Below are 21,780 nucleotides of genomic sequence, written 5' to 3'. Positions count from 1 at the left end.
CATATGAGTGAAAGAGGTTTAAAGATTTTATCTGATCGTAAGTTACTTCCTAATTTAAAGCCTGATAAGTTAGATTTCTGAAAACATTGTCTGTTTGGGAAACAAAGCAAGCGGAAGTTTAAAATTGGAAAACATACTAGTAAGGGAATCCTTGATTTTATCCATTCTGATGTTTGGGGTCTGTCTCCTACAACCTCATATGGAGGTTCGTCATATTTTGTATCTTTTATTGATGATTTCTCTAGAATAGTGTGGGTCTACATGTTAATGAAGAAGTCTTATGTGTTTACAGTTTTCAAACAGTTTAGAGCTTTAGTTGAAAACATCACTGGAAGAACCATTAAATGTTTAAGAATTGATAATGGAGATGAGTTTACTTCAAAGGAATTTGATAATTATTGCAAGGACGCTGGGATCGAAAGACATAAAACCACTGTATATACTCCTCAGCAAAATGGAGTTGCTGAACGCATGAGCAGGATTCTTTTAGAGAGAGCAAGAAGTATGCTGAGTAATGCCAATTTGCAGAAGGAATTGTGGATAGAAGCGGTTTCTATAGCTTGCTATTTGATAAATCGATCACCATCAACTGCAATAGGATGAAAAATTCCTCAAGAGGTATGGAAAGGTCATCCTTGTGATTATCCTAAACTAAACGTTTTTGGTTGTGATGCATATGCTCTAGTTCTGAAACATCAGCGTTCTAAATTAGATCCTAAATCAAAAAGGTATATATTTGTTGGATATGGTGATGGGACTAAGGGATACTGTGGGATCCTACTACTCATAAGATCATCATTAACAGAGATGTTAAATTTAATGAATCCTCACTTGAAAATCGAGATGTAGATGGTAAATTGAAATAGGATAATGTATCTAAGCTTCAACACATTCAGTTTGAAACTAGTTCAAATACTGATGATAATCAAGATGAACATGGTTCAGATGTAAGTCATGAACAGGTTTCAGATGCAGATCATGAACAAGTTTCAGATGTAGATCATGAACATGTTTCAAATGCAGATCATGAAGAAGTTCCTATAGATAATAATCATCAAACTGTGGAAGTACCAGAAACATCTTTAAGGAGGTCCACGAGAATTAAACGTCCTCCTAAAAGGTATGATGATTATGTTACTTCAGTTTCTTTAACCACTAACGATGATGAACCTTTGTCCTATCAGGAAGCTGTAGAAGGTTCTAAAAGTGGAAAGTGGAGAGAAGCTATGAAGGATGAGATGATGGCATTAGAAAAGAATGGCACATGGGATCTAGTAGAACTTCCTAAAGACAGAAAAACTGTGGGATGTAAATGGGTTTACAAATTGAAAAGGGGTGTTGATGATATAGAAGACAGGTACAAAGAAAGGTTGGTCGCAAAAGGTTTTTCTCAGAAAGCAGGGATTGATTTTCATGAGATATTTTCACCAGTAGTAAAAAAAAATTCAATTCGCATTGTATTAGCATTAGTTTCTTTACTTGATTTAGAATTACAGCAACTAGATGTTAAAACTGCATTTTTACATGGAGATTTAGATGAGGAGATTTACATGGAACAACCGGAAGCGTTTGTTCAAAATCGCAACAAGAAATTTGTCTGCAGGCTCAAGAAATCATTGTATGGTCTGAAGCAGTCACCTCGACAATGGTACAAGAAATTTGATTCTTTCATGACGAGTCAAAATTATATAAGAAGTGAATATGATCATTGTGTTTACTTTAAGAAATTAAGTAATGGCATGTTCATTATCTTAGTGTTGTATGTTGACAATATGCTTTTAGCAAGCAAAAGCATAATAGAGATCAACAGGTTAAAGGCTCAGATGGCTAGGACATTTGATATGAAAGATCTAGGAGCAGCAAGACAAATTTTGGGCATGGAGATTTTCAGAGACAGAAGCAATGGTAAGCTCTGGCTATCAAAACAGAAGTATATTGAGAAAATACTCTTGAGGTTTGGTATGAACAATGTGAAGCCTGTTTCAGTCCCTTTAGCTTCCCATTTTAAGCTTTCTTCTAGTTTATGTCCTAATACAAATGAAGAAAAGGAATACATGTCTCGAATTCCATATGCCAATGTAGTAGGTTGTTTGATGTATGCGATGGTTTGTACTCGACCATATATTTCACATGCAGTTGGGGTTGTCAGTAGGTATATGGAAAATCCAGGAAAAGAACACTGGTCAGCAGTGAAATGGGTGCTTCGGTATTTGAGAGGCACAAGTGATTGTTGTATCACTTATAACAGGAGTAGTGAATTTGTTTGTGGATATGTTGATTCCGATTTTGCAGGTGATTTGGATAAGAGAAGGTCAACTTCAGGATATGTCTTTACTCTTGCAGGTGGAGCTATTAGCTGGATTTCAAAGCAACAGAACATTGTTGCTTTATCCACTACTGAAGCAGAATACATAGCTGCTTCACATGCTTGCAAAGAAGTGGTTTGGTTGAAAGGTTTGTTTGGTGAGTTTGATAGGTTGCAGGACAAAATCAATTTATTTTGTGATAGTCAAAGTGCAATTCATTTGGCTAAGAATCCGGCCTATCATAGTAACTCAAAGCATATACATATCAAGTACCATTTTGTAAGACAGGTTATCACTGAAAGGGGAGTCTCTCTTGAAAAAGTGCATACGAAGGAAAACTGTGCAGACATGTTCACAAAACCAGTTTTGTTAGAGAAGCTACGTTGGTGTTTGGCTTCTCTTGGCTTGCAGAAAAGATAAAATAATAAATGAACAGGGTATCAAGCTAATTGTTGTCAAGGTGGAGATTGTTGAGATTTTCTGTTTTATTTAATTTAGCAAAAAATCTCATGTAGGTGACAACAATAGGATTAGTTGCTATATTAGCTCCATTATTCTTGAGGAGGAGTTAAAGCATCCTATATTTGTTGTGAGAGAATTTATGATTCAATTTTATACTCCAGCTATAAAGGAAATGTAAGCCCGCAGAGGAGATGGATGTAGAAAATAGGGTGAGCTGAGAGTAGGTGTGAAGAATTAAATAGTTGTAATCTCCTATTGAATAATAAGATTGTTGATGCCTCTGTTTGGTGGATGTAGCCCAGATTGGTTGGGTGAACCACGTTAAATCTTTGTGTTATTTTTATGATTTTGTATGTGCTATGTATGCCTTTTAAATTTCCGTTGCGCATTGTTTGCTCCAACAATATCTCTGCTTGGATGTTATGAAAAGGGGCAGCACTGCTAGCCCAAGGGGACCTGTTGTTATTCTTATGTAATTTCTCTTTGTATTTAAAACTTTGATCATCGAATCTCGTTGAGAAGTGATCCACTGTAACTCTGCTTTGATGATTTAATATAAATCTGGTTGTTGTTCCATCTTTGATCCTAGAATAATCTCAAGCAGTGTATCCTTGGAGGCTAAGGGCCCGGCCCTAGTGGAACACTTGTTCCTATATCATTATCTTTAATTCGTGCGTGGTTTTTATTATCAGCTTTGTTCGGTAATCTGGTGTGTTTTGTTATTTACATCACGGCTCTGTTATGTTTACAATATCGTTCTTTGTGACAGGAATGTCGTATTGTTCATTAACACATTACTGTTCCTTTAACAATTGATATAACATTACTCTCCCTTACATAATGCTATTGCGGTTCAATTATAGAGTAACTGGGCTGTAACATTCTTAAGTTGGTATTACTGTATTCATCTATGGTTTATACTTAATCGCGATTGTTGTTCAACTGTCATTGCTATTCCATTATGAATTGCAATCGTTATGCTTTGTAACTGAGATTAATATTTGTGGTATCGAAGTTAGATTACTATTGCTCTCAATATGAAGGTGTGTTGTGTGTGTTATTTATTTCGGTTTACTGTACATTCACAATTGGCTCTAAGTGTTGTTCTATATTTCATTGCTAATCGGTTGCTGTTCCATTTCCATTTGCTGTCCGAATTATTCTTAGAGTAAGGATTTCTATCTAATTTCTGAAGGATACGATTACTGCTTTTATTTCCGTAGAATAAGGTTTCGCTGCTTATGAGAATTAGTTGCTGTTCGATTTCCTGTTATTTGCATTATCATTGCTTTGAACGATCTGAGACTGTAGTGAGCATTGACATTTGTTGTCTAGTTCCCAGGTTGATGATCTGTTCCTTGATTATTTTTAGTTACATAAGTTTACAGAGTGATGAGTTACTTTTACTATACCCTTGACTGATAATTTACTTAGTTTTCTGAATGCATGATTTAAGTCTTAAAGTTCTTTGCTGTAAGTAGATCTTGTTTTAAGCACCCGTTTACTCTTGTATTTTGAGCACTATACTACTAGCATTACTCTGACAAATGACCACCTCAAATTGAGTACACTCTTTGAGATAAGAAATCGTTCTTGGGTTGATAAGTTAATGTGGCGTAAATAGAGGTGAAAAAGACCCTTTTTACGACTCGACATACATGTGCATGTGTTGTGCATGTGAAAAGTGTAAAGTTATATTATGTGCGTTGTGTCGTACCATGTGTATAAGTGCACGTTGTGTGTCACGACAGGTATGTATGGGACTGTTTCGGCCTATGTATTGTGTTTTTGTGTCAGGATAGGAAGATAAGGGATTGTTTAGGCCTATGTGTTTTTTTTGTGAGTTATGACATGCAGGTATGGGACTTTTTGGGCTTGTGTGTGTTGTGTATGTGTAAACATGCTTGGAACATACATGTATGGGACTGTCTGGGGCCTTATATTGTGTAGTGCCACACAAAAATGTATGGGACTACCTAGGCCTACACAATATTTACATCAACAAAAGAGTACGCAGGTGGTAGTTCCGAAAATCATCAGATTGTGATTGGGCTTAAGTTCTCATCTTGAGGCCAATGAGTCACATAGTAAATTTTAAGTCAAAAAAAAAAAAAAGAAGAAAAGAGAAGGCGTTGGAGCAATATAATGTTTGTACGTGGTCAAAGTGAAGGGAAGGCACTGGATTCTTTCCAATGGGCAACCAATCTAGTGTGTGTACATGGTCAAAGTGCAGAGAAGGCACTGGGTGTTTGCCTGATTGCCTATTGATTCAATGTATGTAGAGAAAAAATGAAGAAGTAAACCAAGATAAGTATCAACATTACATGGTTTCAATATTTTGTTTATGATTTTTAAATTCAATAATCAAAATAATGATGGTTGGCTCATGAGATAATTGTTGGGGTCTTAATATCAGTTTATAGATTCAGTCCCTATTTACATTTATTGTAAACCCGGGGTCTTTCTAGTCATTTCAAAGTTATCGTGCAAGGTCTATGCAGGCCACAGGTTCCCTACCTAGTATTGACAAATTATGAAATACAAGGTCATTGGCCCAAAAAAGTTCTAAATCAATCTAGTAGAAATTACCAAATAACATAAACTATGAGTAACAACAATTATGAGTAACAACAATTCCGAGTAATAGCAAGGAAATAAACAAAAATCATAAAATATTAATGATACCAGTAAAAGGCATACCTAAACCACAAGAACTATATTTGAACAACACCTGATCGAAAGAGTGGGCTGAAGTCTCCGATTAGGGTCGTGGCTGAGAATTAAAGATCACATGGAGTTACAATATGATGATATTCTCATTAATTCATAAAAGCAAATTACAATGGAAGCTCTATTGTTACACACAAAATGAAAAGCCTTCAATAACTGATTTGCGCCATATGTCTTATCTCCATTTTCTCTCTTATTTGTGTCTTTTAAATACATAAACACCAAAGGGAAATTTACAAAAAACTAATTACAAAATGTTTCCCCCTAAAATTTAGATTGATTAGAAAATCTCAATAAGCAAGATGATATTTGAGAGATCTTTCCATCAAGATTCAGTTGGAACAAGTCGAACCTAATATTGCAATTGGAGCAATTTGGAAAACAACCACAACAGAAAATTTATGAAAATGTCCTTCGAAGAACCTTGGTTTTCTCTCAATACAGACTAAATCTTGGAAAAATGCTCAATGGAAAACTAATTTGCTCTATTCTTCACAAAACCCGTGTCTCAGATTTTCAATATTATTCTTCGTTTTCCTTAAACGTCCAATGGAATATTGTCACTTTTTATCCCAACAAATTTCTCAGTTGGAATATTTGATTATGAGCTGAAGATTGAATTTGCAACCTGGAAGAGATCTTGGAGGCTAAAATGGTGAGTGAGTTTATAAAAAAACCATCATTGGAAAATAAATGCATACTAATCATCAATTTATTAATAACAAAGGAGAACAAGTATTACTTATCCATAAGAGCATAAATAAATATCAAATCAAATTATATGATGAATTATGGTAAATAGAATAGTATAAATGGATGTTAAGAAGTGACAATAGCATTGATAAATTAGCAGCCCAACATCTCCCACAAACTGAACATGTTGGATTTCCTCATGAAACCCAATTCCTCTGTATTAACCAAGTTGTAATACAATAATCAAAATGCTCACCCTAGCTCATGATATTGATGGAACAACTGGGTTCTTCCCCAAATTCTTCTAGTTATTCAGTTCTAGCAATGTTAGTGAAGTTGTAACAATTTGCACATTGAATTTCAACCATATGTATATGAAGTTGTATCAAAAAATGATACAAGTAACAACAAACTTCATTAATTATTTTCTCAACAACTACAAATCAAATCTTGATGAAATTTTACAAGAAGATTTCTACTATATTAATAACTCGTCACTCGAAAAATCATAGGTATATGATCCAAATATCCCAAGATATAAGCAGAATGATTGTAGGTGACAATGCACGATTTCTAGAATCTTACAAACTAGTTTAGCTTGAAATTTGCTGGGTTTTTTCATTTATAATGATACCTTCTTATTGTCTGAAAATCACAAGAATCTAGTTGGTAGTTTTAAAGATATACGCCAATCAATTTATGCACTGTATAAAAGTGAAATTTAATGCCTTAAATGAAGAAGAAATGGGAAAAAAATCATCATGCATAGAAACTCCTCCCCCAAACTTAACATGTTGCATGTCCTCATGCAATACACTAGAAAACAAATTGAGGTGGTTGTTGTTGAAATTCTTTCTTGGTGTATAACAACATGGAATAAGGGAGGTTTTTAGAATGAATAAGGAGATCGATGGATGATAAAGAATATTAATGGCGTGGTCATGATAAATAAATTAACGAAAGTAACACTCTCCCAAACTTAAAGCTTTTGTGTCTCTGGAAAAAAAAAAAATGGAAGTGGTAAAGAAGGGGAAATAATGGTTGAAAAATATGAGTGAATAACGCTCAATGGTTTTTCATGACATTCTCCTAAACTTTTGATAAATCAAAAACTTATGTTATTTTACCTCAAGTTTTACCTTCGTAAAAATGTGGAATGGCATGTATAGACTGGTATTTGTTGATGCTGATGTAGGTTGACATGATGTTGAAAGTGATGCGAAAGGTGGAAGCCATACAAGCTGAAAGAAAGTAATTAGAAATTGTAGAAGCATTTTCTTCCCTCTTCCTAATTAGTTTCCCGATCATTAGGATTTCTATAACACATCTCATCAGTAGCCTCAATCAGTAATTCATCACCTCAATTACCTCATTATATATAAAAGTGACATAATCATGTTGTGAATGTCATGAGATAATAATGGATAAGAAAGGGAATATAAAAGAGGGTAAAATGATGAGAAAAATATGCATTCCCTAGACCCATAAGCTTTGGTTGTTATGAGCACAAAAATCATGAGAATTAGTTATCTCAGCCTTTGCTTCTCAAGGTCTGACCAATTACCTAGGATTCAAAATCAGAATTACGCCTCTTTATCCTACCCCAAAATAATAGTAGTTTTGTTAACCTACGAATAAATGGAGACTAATTGGGCAAAGCAGTTATGTTTGGCTAAAGATATGAAAATTGTAGAATAAAGGAATGATAGATTAGATGAAACAAAATGTCAAATATAAAATATCCTAAAAGTTTCATCCCTGACATGTGAAGTGAATATTTATAACTCAATAATAGATAAAAACCATAACAATCATCATCTAATAACTTGCTTAAATATTACCCGATGAACCATGAGTTCTAGCAAACTTTATATATGCAACAATAGGATTTATTGGGAATTATTTTTGAGAAAAAAAGGTAACCAAGTAGATCATAGTACCCAGATGTAGGTGACAACCATGATAGTTATGATGATTAGACGGACCGGCAGCAAAGGGACGAGCCACATGGCTGCCTGTGTTCCCTCCCATGCCAGTTGAAACAAATTCATGGTAGCCTATAGATTGCATTAAATGGGTACTCTCACCGAGATCTATCTATTATTCGCACAACAATGGACTCCAGAGAACGTATTCATGCTACTCCCCCCTTGCCCCATAGCATTTTCCCACCTCAAGTAGTGCAACCTTGATCTCACACTGTTACTAGAAGCTGATGCTGGTTTCTCAGCTATGTAGACCTGGGTAACAGGAATCATTTCTCCCAAACAAGGATCTGCAATCTGAATCCAGCTCAGAACTCCCCCTCTCATCCTCTACCAAACATTTAGCCAACTTCCCCACTAATAGCTCTGCTTTGAACACTGCCATGGCTTGCATCCCTCACCGAATGCATAGCAGAAGAGGAGGCAGCCATGGTGGTGGCGTCTGCCCTCTTGCAACGCCAAGCCCAAACTCTACCTCCCCCTCCCCTTCCCCTGACATCCATAATCCTTCTATCACCTTCCCTAGCATGTACCCTAATACCCGCAGTGGCCAAGGACACACTCTACTCCAGGGTGGTAGCCGGAGAGTTGCTGCTATCCATATAGCCAATTTTCCCCTCCCCCCTCACCCTGCTCCTCACTCAACTCAATTTCGCTTCCGCAGCATCCTGAATCGGCCCATAATTACAACCACTATCACCATCATCTTCTATGAGGAAAATGAACCTCACGATGCTTCACTGGAGAGCAATAGGGTGCAAAAGCGGGCTGCTCATAGCTTCAAAAGCACTTGCGACCCAGGAAAACAACCGCTGGATGAGGGTCTTACCACCCTGCTTGGCAAGGCGCTGTGTGGGAGTCAACATGCTGCAGAGGGTAGAGTTGAAGACACACAGACTCTAGGAAGCTGAGTGGGAGACATGTCCCACCTGCGTGGAGCTACTGACAGCTCCGCTGGCCTTCAACTTGCTCATGGACTTCGGCCTGATGCATCAACGGAGGAGGATGATGGTACCAATACACATGTCACATCGAGGAGGAGCCTACCCCTGACGATTTATAGAATTGACACTTGGTAGCCAGGTGTCACCCTTCTGCTAGCTGGGTGTTTATTCTACTGCTTGTTTATTTTTTGAAATTTTTTGTTCTGTTAGAACTTTCCTGGTCATTTCTGCCATGATGGATATTTTTTGGCTTAAAACTGATAACCCATGTGTGGGTTCTTTTTTCCTTCATGGACTGGTTTCCCCATCGATGGGGTAGTCAAAATTTTTCTAATATCCCCATCGATGGGGCAGTCGAGTTTTTTCTAATAATGAATGTTCAGTACTTCTGAGGCCTGAGCCTCATTGTAATCATATTTTTGTTTCATATAAATAGAATAGCTTTACTTAGAAAAAAACCAAGTAGATCATAGTATTGAATTAACTTCTATACCATAGGCATGGGCACTACTGCCAATAGGCATCCATAGCCTCGACATGAATGTCTTTTCAACCCATTGAGATGTCAGTGTCTCATCAATTAGAAATAACTACATCGTTACAAAAGCATTTCAATTTACTTAGATGCCTACTGAAGGTCATTGCTCTACTTGGTAACCAATTAATAACAATTCCATTAATGGGGGCTAACAAAAGTGAACAATTCGGATCGTGATGAGAGCTCTTGTCCTTCAATTTTACAACCGAAGGCCATTACCATGGCTTGGTGACCACTAGTGGTAACGTCAGTTTATTAGGACCTATTATCATGGTAGGTTGGCTCGTGATCAGACCTCCTATCCTCCATTTGACTATTTATGTTTATGGTTATTGTTAATCAACAAAAAATTACTTAATAGATGGGGTGGCATGTCAACTCCTTAAGAGCTAAGGATGGCATAAAATGTTTTGTAGTAAATATTTTCAACTTGGGTAATTTTTCTTCTCAAAAACTGGTAACCTTCAAATTACTGTTGATAAATATATATTGCTTTGTAAATATTGGGGTTGAGGAACAATTCATTACATAGAGATAGAAATATTGAAGTACAATTTTGTGGTCATCATCATAAATTTTACATGGGACTTAACAAATTAGGAAAGTTGAAAGTTGGCATGATGAAATCATCATTGCATAATTATTCCTTAAAAATAAGAATATGTTTAATGATAAAAAAAAGATAAATTACTACCCAATCATTATTTCAAAGAGGACCTAGACCATTAAAAGTATTTTCCATTCACAAAGGAGGGAGAAAAAATTAGAAAGACCTACATGTGTTGAATCCATTGTGAAAATTTGCCAATAACAATAGTTGTGAGTGAGGTAATAATAACCATGACTTTAGTAACAATAACCATGACTTAGGTAATAATAGTTGTGATAGGGTAACAACAGCTGTGAGAGAGGGAACAACAGGAAAAGGGAAAAAGGGCATTGTGACTCAAGTAGCAGTAGGGAAAGGTGAAAGGCATTGCAACTAGAATAGCAATAGGGAAAGGAAAAAGGACACTGTGACTGGAGTAGCAGTAGGGAAAGGAGAAAGGGCATTGCAACTAGAGTAGCACTAGGGAAAGGGAAAAAGGGATTTGCGACTGGAGTAGCGATAGGGAAAAGGAAAAATGGGATTGAAACTGGAGTAGCAGTAGGGAAATGGAAAAAGGAAATAGTAGTTGTGAATTAGGGAACAATAAATGTGAGTCAGAAAACAACATCTGTGACTTATGGAATATCAACTTTAACAAAGGTAGCACAAATTATGATTCGAGATTTATTTATCCAATAGTACCATTGTTGGATGTTACAACCTTGAAACTTCCCATGCCATTTTGATCTTGTAGACATGAAGTATCAAGTATTACTATGGCAATACTTCCCAAAAACTAACTCAATGGGAAATCCTAGCAAGGTGACACGGAGGAGGGTTAGTCATCCAACAGTCATTGTCACTTTAAAAATTAATGAGAAATTAAGAGTGAATCATTCTTGACAAGACTTACCATTTGATTTTTTTTATATTAGATCTGAGGAAACCATTTACTTGTCAAGACTGGAGAACAAAAGTATAGATGTGGAGCAACATCATGAAACTTAAGAACTTCCTTCTTTTATTCTGAGAACAAAATATGTGATCTTGAAGTAAACAACACCTGAAACAAAAAAAGATAAGAGAAATCAGAAAAGAAACAACACTTTATTGAATAAACAAATAACGTAAGTTACAATGGTTGTGATCTTTGTTTCAGCAATGTTGTTTCCTAAGGGAACATCAATTTGTTTCCAGGAACAACAATTTGTCAATGTTAAATGAATAGAAAACTTCTTTGGTGGAAATGACTTGGATCTTCAAATGGAAATCAATTCCCCATTTCTCCTATTATAAATTTGTTAAGTGATGAAAATTCTTCATGTTGTTTTCTCTATGTTGGTGAACAATAGCGAGAACAATTTTGTAACAAGCTCTTATGATCCAATTTTTCTAGATCATAGCACATAGAAAGACTTAAAATCATATGAAATCAGTTTTGTTAATAGATTCTTGGATGAAATTCTCTTATTTCATTATCATTGCCTTCAAGAATCACTCATTCATAAATTCATCTTCTGTATTCTCCTCGGACATGCAAAAACGAGCATCTACCTACAATAAAACATGAAATCATGGAAGAATAGAGGTGTACGGGATATCTTAATCCAAGAAATATGAAAAAAAATTAGAAATTGGTTACTCTATAAAACAAATCCATAAAAATAAATAACAATGTAAAATTTATTTTTCACTTGCGAGAGAGTAGTGGCCGACATACCGACCAATAGTGTTTTAATCTGAAACTTTGTAGCAAAAACATTATAGAAAAAATGCTGCGATGACCTATTTGGAGAAGCGAAACCCTAGAATACAAAACTATGCTACCAAATGTTATGAAACCAACTCACAAAAATATAGAAAATATAGATCAACGACTTCTAAGTAAGCCTCTTCGAGGGGGCAACCTCCTTTACATTACACAAATGAAAAATTCTTGAATGATACAAATGACAAGACCTCCTTTCTATATATAGGAGTCTAAGGGCTCATAATATAATCAGAGTCAACATAACAATAATAATGTAAGGGCACACCAATAACAATAGTGGGCTTCTATGGGGCACAATAATAACAATATGGGCACTACATCGACACAACAATATAATAAGGGGGTTGCACTAATAGCAATTAGGTGTTACACTAGTAGTATAGGGACCTAACATGCCCCTCTCCTTCAAAAAGTGTTGTCCTCAATGCTTGATTAGTTATGGATGCTTTTGTATAAAATTTTCATCCTCCCTTGTCAAATGTTCAGTGGGTAAGGTCTTCGACTTAATGGGATACTCTGAAATTGATCGATTTTGTAGCTGTCGAGTTCTTGTTTCCGTGACTACTTCAGGTTCCAATATGATTTTTCCTTCCTTCCTCAACTGAGAGCTTATCAACTATTGTTGGAAATAATACTAAGAGGGGGCGGGGGGGTGAATCAGTATTATCAGATCAGTAAAACTTTTTCAATTTCATACTCAGAAACATATACGCTACTTCAGTTAAGTGAACCCGCGTGTACACGCTACTGTGTCTAATGCAACTAGCGTATATCCAGAGATCTTATGATTCAGTTAGCTTATCTTCAGTAAATGCATCTGAACATTATTAACCATATTAACAGTAAACAGGTGCAGTATAACAGAACAAATCATCACACAAAAGCCACACACATTAACACAAAGATATAAGGTGGAAACCCAATGTGGGTGAAAACCACCTGCTGCAAGTCATCTCAATCTTCTTCTTAATAAGAAAATCCTTTTACAATATTTGTGCTGGTGCAGTCTTATACCAGTACGGGAGCTACAACCCCCTTTGCTCTTGTACTAGCCGATCCATTTACTAGTACACAGGCTGCTACCTGCTACAATGCTCCAAAGATCTTCCTTAGCTTTTGTACTAGCTTAGATACTAGTACGTAGGTGCTTGCTTACAGTCTTCTCTCCTCCAAGTACCACGTTTCATCAATTTTCAGACTGGATACACTGAAGCACAACACATAATCTGAAAGGCCACTTTTCATCCAATTTTCATACTGGACCCATAACTATCATTGAAGCTCAAAACAATCATCAAACTTTGAATCACTAAAACCCTGTTAACAACACCATCACCAGAACACAGAGAAGACACAGAACTCTGTAATAACCATCAGACCCATCTGCAACTTCAAATGTCAAGCTTTACAATGTATACGCTACTTCGATGAATCAAACCCGCGTGTATACGCGCTTTTGCCAAAGACAAACCGCGTACAGATCTAAAAATAATTTCTCATAACTTGCAGTTGTACCAGACATCAGTTATACTCATAACACTTATAGAACAATACATGCGTCAGTATGTAGATCTAGAATAAGCATCATAAAGATAGTTCATTTCAAACCATTTGATCCCGATCTCTCCTTAGATCTTGTTCTCCATCAACCGGTGAGATCTCTCCTTAGCTCAGATCAAGCAATGCATCATCAACCCATAACCTGCATACTGGATCTAATACTTCATCAGATATTCAAGACATTTCAGATACACTTGCCTAATGATTTCCTTCTCCTTATATAGCCTTAGGCCTTGTTCAATACCAAGAGCCAAAACCATAAAAATTCAATACCATCAACTTCAAAAACTAGGGATCAACACGTCCGTCGAGACACCAAGGTCCAAAACCATAGGCACAACTTCCAAGGAATAACCGCCGTGGACCAAAGATAAGTTTTCCACATACACGCGCTTTTACTGAAGCCAACCAGCATGTACACGCGACTTGGTATATAGTGAACCTGCGTATACACGACTTGGTATATAGTGAACCTGCTTGTATACGCGACTTGGTATATAGTGAACCAGCGTGTATATATTTTTCTTCATACTTGTAGACTGATCATCAATTCCTTGCTGCTATCCTTCTGCACTATGATTTGTCATCAGTGTGATTTGCCATCAAGGACAACACTTGTCTAATAATGCCAACAATCTCCCCCTTTGGACTTGATGGTAAAGCTAACTTGTTACACTTAGAACTATCATCTGATTCCTTTGAGCTGTCCTCCATCAGTCACATCTGATATCTCTTCTGAAGATTCATCCAGTTATACATAAGTGAGATATTCTTCTATGAGAGGGTTGCCATCAAGTACAACACATGCATCATAATGCCAACAATCTCTCCCATTGGACTTGATGGCAACAACACCAAATCACTCTCCCCCTTTGACATCAAGGGCAAAGGGTGGACCAAGATGTTCTCTTCCTTTGCTGAACATTTCGCTGTCCATACTCCCCCTGAGTATCTGTTAAAATTTATGAATGATCTCCCCCTTTGTATATGCCAAAGTGTACCAATCTGTCAATTCTCCCCCTGAGTACATGCCAAGTCTCTGTATTGCTGAAGTGTGCTATTCATGCTCTTCCTGACTGTAGGCAAGATCTGCAAAAGATGTTCTTCAAGAAGAACACGACTCTATACATCATAAAAGACCTTCTTATCACCAAAGACTCATACATACATCCATCTCTCAACTAAGTGAGGATATACAAAAATTGACTCATCCACCCGACCAAGTGGGGATACATCAAAAGTTTACATATGACAACCAATCATATTGCATCAATCATCCCAGGCATAGTGGGGAAACCAAAACAGGCCGTTACATGACCTTGACACCATGAAAGAGATACCACAAAAGATATATATGACATAGAGACGAAAGAACTAGACCAAGACTTATGAAAGTCACCAGCAGCATTTGATAATCACCATTCAGATCAGCAACCAATAGATCCTTCTGTTCTCCTTTCGCCTTTATTCCACTTGAAACCAACAACAAATGTGAACTAGAACCAAAAGCTTTAAGATAATGCCAACAATGCATCATTGGAAGATTATTTGCTCCCCCTGAAACTGTGCCAGATGATCTCTGTCAGACCCATATCAGACTTTCTGCAACATCTGTCCCTGCTGATTTCCTTCAAAACTCCATATATGCGTCTGCATCCACATAAACAAGCGTACATACGCGGATAGGCCTTATGAAACTCGCGTACAACCATTTTCATATCAGCAACCTGTAAATGTCCTGCAGCAAGGTATGTCTGAACATAGATGTCAACTCCTCCTTTTAAACATCATTATGAAATCATTCACATTACATGTGAAACCACCATAGCCATTACATCAACGTCAAGATCTACATGATCCAAGTATCATTACTTGGGAACATCTGCATCAATCAACATATGTAAGTATCAACCTATCATCATATAGATAAGGACTCATCACCATGTCTCCAACAAAGCAACTTTGAGTAGTCATCCATGTATCAGCACTATCTATCTTGAGCTCAAGCTCATTTGACAAAACTTCTTGATATCATCAACAGCAACAATCCTTATCCACAAGAGTGCCTGCATCATAGCTGTATGATCTTTATGCATATGTCAACAACAGTATATGAGTGACTCATCATCAAGCTTTGTACCTCTCCTTATCCTTATGAAGATCACCATGTAAGCATCATCAAAGGATCAACCATAAATCTGATCTGAACATCTACTATGTAACTTCAAGAATCATATGAGAGTTTATCATAGACAACTCACAACCACATCATATCAAGATATATCATTTAGCCATATAAGCATCATCATCAAGGACTATTAACCATAATGCCAACAATGAATTACTAAAGGCATATGCTCCCCCTTAACCAGTGCCATCTGTTAGATCTGATCATGCATATATCAGCAATAAGCATCAAAACATCATCATCCTCAAGTTAGGATCAAAACACTTCTAGACATCATACAAGTAACAAAACATTTCCACACATCCTCAGCAAACTGTAACCAATAGAGCAAATAATAGACTGAATCATATCAGATCCTTTTTCTGATCCTGTCCCCACTGCTTTTCCTCAGACTGACATATACGCGACTTTGCAGTGTCTAACTCGTGTATGTACGTGACTTCCCTTTAAGGAACTTGCGTATGAGATTCAGAACACTGAAGTTTTACACTTTCAGCTCCCCCTGAGTCTGATATGTCTGTGCTGTGATGTGTCTCAGTACATTGTGCTGACTGTACTTCCTTCTTCCTCCATATCTTCAAGTGTGATGAGGTTTTCTCCTTTTGGTGTGATGTCCATCCTTTGTTCCTACATTCCTTTGCTATATGTCCAAACTTGTTACATGCATAACATCTTACATGTTTCATATTCCTCCTGTAGCAATCAACAGCTTTGTGACCAAACATATTGCAAGCAAGGCAATATCCATTAAAGTACCTTGAGTGTGATGATCTTTCTGCATGATGGTCTTGAACCCTTCTTCTTCTACATCTAGCTGCAACATGTCCAAGATTATGACATACATAACATTCAACATTATTCATAGGAGGAGTAAAAGATTTTCTTTGAGGAGTCTCTTTCCTTGATTGTTGATGGGGTTGACCTTTCATCTCCTTGTTGATCATTTTAGATTTCTCTTTAGAGTTCCCTGCCTCACCTTGTGAGCTAGATTCACCTTCAACAGATTCATGAAAACCAAGACCAGTCTTGATAGCAGGAGACCTTTGACCTCTAAGAATATCATCCAAGGCTTTAGTACTATCTTGAAATCTCAAAAGTTTATCCTTTTCTTCTAATTTACCTTTCAAGATATTTACCTCAACTTGAAGTTGTTGCTTCTTCATGTCTTCTCCATCTTTCCTTCCTTCTTCCAACTGATGCCTTAGTTTGAGAATCTCCTTTTCTTGTTCTTCATTCAGATCCTGCTGCATTTGACGAACTCGGAAGGCACATTCTAGTTGAGATTTTAAGCTGGTGACTTCGTTTTCTTGTTTTGCAATAGCTTGGAGTAGATCTGTATTCTGCTTCTTTGATTCTTCAAGATCTCCTTTTAGTGAGAGGATTGTAGCTTCAAGATTTTCATAGTAGCTGGATCTATCTTTGAGTTTCTTGATGGTTGTGCTTCTTTCGTTGACTTCTTTTCTTAATGATGTCACTTCATGCTGCAACTTTTGACATTGATTTTCTTTGTCCTTGAGTAACTTTCTTACCTTGTTTCCTTCCTCTGATTGAGCTTTTAGTTTGGTAACTTCTTCTTTGAAAGCACATTCCCTTTTGTTCAATAGATCTTGTTGATCTTTAACTTTGTCTGTAAGCCTTCTAAATACTGCCTCTATTTGATACTTTTCTTGCTCACCCATAAAAGCATGTTCAGTAGTTTCACTATCACTTCCATCACTTTCACAAGGAAATATAGCAGGAACATCAGCGGATAACACATTCATACCTGATAATGATTCTGAATCTGAAGAACTTCTTATACCTAATCCCCAATCGACTCTCCCACTATCATAGACCTTCTGAGATGTCTTCTTCTTCTTATGAGCTTTCTTCTTAAGCTTCTTTCCCATTGTTCCACGGATCTCCTTCAAGCGATCAAGCTTCTACCAAAGGACCTGCTCTGATACCAATTGTTGGAAATAATACTGAGAGGGGGGGGTGTGAATCAGTATTATCAAATCAGTAAAACTTTTTCAATTTCATACTCAGAAACATATACGCTACTTCAGTTAAGTGAACCCGCGTGTACACGCTACTGTGTCTAATGCAACTAGCGTATATCCAGAGATCTTATGATTCAGTTAGCTTATCTTCAGTAAATGCATCTGAACATTATTAACCATATTAACAGTAAACAGGTGCAGTATAACAGAACAGATCATCACACAAAAGCCACACACATTAACACAAAGATATAAGGTGGAAACCCAATGTGGGTGAAAACCACCTGCTGCAAGTCATCTCAATCTTCTTCTTAATAAGAAAATCCTTTTACAATATTTGTACTGGTGCAGTCTTATACCAGTACGGGAGCTACAACCCCCTTTGCTCTTGTACTAGCCGATCCATTTACTAGTACACAGGCTGCTACCTGCTACAATGCTCCAAAGATCTTCCTTAGCTTTTGTACTAGCTTAGATACTAGTACGTAGGTGCTTGCCTATAGTCTTCTCTCCTCCAGGTACCACGTTTCATCAATTTTCAGACTGGATACACTGAAGCACAACACATAATCTGAAAGGGTACTTTTCATCCAATTTTCATACTGGACCCATAACTATCATTGAAGCTCAAAACAATCATCAAACTCTGAATCACTGAAACCCTATTAACAACACCGTCACCAGAACACAGAGCAGACACAGAACTCTGTAATAACCATCAGACCCATCTGCAACTTCAAATGTCAAGCTTTACAATGTATACGCTACTTCGATGAATCAAACCCGTGTGTATACGCGCTTTTGCCAAAGACAAACCGCGTACAGATCTAAAAATAATTTCTCATAACTTGCAGCTGTACCAGACATCAGTTATACTCATAACACTTATAGAACAATACATGCGTCAGTATGTAGATCTAGAATAAGCATCATAAAGATAGTTCATTTCAAACCATTTGATCCCGATCTCTCCTTAGATCTTGTTCTCCATCAACCGGTGAGATCTCTCCTTAGCTCAGATCAAGAAATGCATCATCAACCCATAACCTGCATACTGGATCTAATACTTCATCAGATATTCAAGACATTTCAGATACACTTGCCTAATGATTTCCTTCTCCTTATATAGCCTTAGGCCTTGTTCAATACCAAGAGCCAAAACCATAGAAATTCAATACCATCAACTTCAAAAACTAGGGATCAACACGTCCGTCGAGACACCAAGGTCCAAAACCATAGGCACAACTTCCAAGGAATAACCGCCGTCGACCAAAGATAAGTTTTCCACATACACACGCTTTTACTGAAGCCAACCAGCATGTACACGCGACTTGGTATATAGTGAACCTGCGTATACGCGACTTGGTATATAGTGAACCTGCTTGTATACGCGACTTGGTATATAGTGAACCAGCGTGTATATATTTTTCTTCATACTTGTAGACTGATCATCAATTCCTTGCTGCTATCCTTCTGCACTATGATTTGTCATCAGTGTGATTTGCCATCGAGGACAACACTTGTTTCATAATGCCAACAATCTCCCCCTTTGGACTTGATGGCAAAGCTAACTTGTTACACTTAGAACTATCATCTAATTCCTTTGAGCTGTCCTCCATCAGTCACATCTGATATCTCTTCTGAAGATTCATCTAGTTATACATAAGTGAGATATTCTTCTATGAGAGGGTTGCCATCAAGTACGACACATGCATCATAATGCCAACAATCTCCCCCTTTGGACTTGATGGCAAAAACACCAAATCACTCTCCCCCTTTGACATCAAGGGCAAAGGGTGGACCAAGATGTTCTCTTCCTTTGCTAAACATTTCGCTGTCCATACTCCCCCTGAGTATCTGCTAAAATTTATGAATGATCTCCCCCTTTGTATATGCCAAAGTGTACCAATCTGTCAATGCTCCCCCTGAGTACATGCCAAGTCTCTGTATTGCTGAAGTGTGCTATTCATGCTCTTCCTGACTGTAGGAAGATCTGCAAAAGATGTTCTTCAAGAAGAACATGAATCTATACATCATAAAAGACCTTCCTATCACCAAAGACTCATACATACATCCATCTCTCAACTAAGTGAGGATATACAAAAATTGACTCATCCACCCGACCAAGTGGGGATACATCAAAAGTTTACATATGACAACCAATCATATTGCATCAATCATCCCAGGCATAGTGGGGAAACCAAAACAGGCCGTTACATGACCTTGACACCATGAAAGAGATACCACAAAAGATATATATGACATAGAGACGAAAGAACTAGACCAAGACTTATGAAAGTCACCAGCAACATTTGATAATCACCATTCAGATCAACAACCAATAGATCCTTCTGTTCTCCTTTCGCCTTTGTTCCACCTGAAACCAACAACAAATGTGAACTAGAACCAAAAGCTTTAAGATAATGCCAACAATGCATTATTGGAAGATTATCTGCTCCCCCTGAACCTGTGCCAGATGATCTCTGTCAGACCCATATCAGACTTTCTGCAACCAACATCTGTCCCTGTTGATTTCCTTCAAAACTCCATATACGCATCTGCATCCACATAAACAAGCGTATATACGCGGATAGGCCTTATGAAACTCGCGTACAACCATTTTCATATCAGCAACCTGTAAATGTCCTGCAGCAAGGTATGTCTGAACATAGATGTCAACTCCTCCTTTTAAACATCATTATGAAATCATTCACATTACATGTGAAACCACCATAGCCATTACATCAACGTCAAGATCTACATGATCCAAGTATCATTACTTGGGAACATCTGCATCAATCAACATATGTAAGTATCAACCTATCATCATATAGATAAGGACTCATCACCATGTCTCCAACAAAGCAACTTTGAGTAGTCATCCATGTATCAGCACTATGTATCTTGAGCTCAAGCTCATTTGACAAAACTTCTTGATATCATCAACAGCAACAATCCTTATCCACAAGAGTGCCTGCATCATAACTGTATGATCTTTATGCATATGTCAACAGCAGTATATGAGTGACTCATCATCAAGCTTTGTACCTCTCCTTATCCTTATGAAGATCACCATGTAAGCATCATCAGAGGATCAACCATAAATCTGATCTGAACATCTACTATGTAACTTCAAGAATCATATGAGAGTTTATCATAGACAACTCACAACCACATCATATCAAGATATATCGTTTAGCCATATAAGCATCATCATCAAGGACTATTAACCATAATGCCAACAATGAATTACTAAAGGCATATGCTCCCCCTCAACCAGTGCCATCTGTTAGATTTGATCATGCATATATCAGCAATAAGCATCAAAACATCATCATCCTCAAGTTAGGATCAAAACACTTCTAGACATCATACAAGTAACAAAACATTTCCACACATCCTCAGCAGACTGTAACCAATAGAGCAAATAATAGACTGAATCATATCAGATCCTTTTTTTGATCCTGTCCCCACTGCTTTTCCTCAGACTGACATATACGCGACTTTGCAGTGTCTAACTCGCGTATGTACGCGACTTCCCTTTAAGGAACTTGCATATGAGATTCAGAACACTAAAGTTTTACACTTTCAGCTCCCCCTGAGTCTGATATGTCTATGCTGTGCTGTGTCTCAGTACATTGTGCTGACTGTACTTCCTTCTTCCTCCATATCTTCAAGTGTGATGAGGTTTTCTCCTTTTGGTGTGATGTCCATCCTTTGTTCCTGCATTCCTTTGCTATATGTCCAAACTTGTTACATGCATAACATCTTACATGTTTCATATTCCTCCTGTAGCTATCAACAGCTTTGTGACCAAACATATTGCAAGCAAGGCAATATCCATTAAAGTACCTTGAGTGTGATGATATTTCTACATGATGGTCTTGAACCCTTCTTCTTCTACATCTAGCTGCAACATGTCCAAGATTATGACATACATAACATTCAACATTATTCATAGGAGGAGTAAAAGATTTTCTTTGAGGAGTCTCTTTCCTTGATTGTTGATGTGGTTGACCTTTCATCTCCTTG

The sequence above is a fragment of the Pinus tabuliformis genome, chromosome 5_2 (assembly GCF_031772625.1).
Source record: "Pinus tabuliformis cultivar Carrire ecotype Pingquan chromosome 5_2, CPIR1, whole genome shotgun sequence".
NCBI lineage: Eukaryota > Viridiplantae > Streptophyta > Pinopsida > Pinales > Pinaceae > Pinus > Pinus tabuliformis.
Note: the sequence above shows the minus strand (reverse complement) of the source record.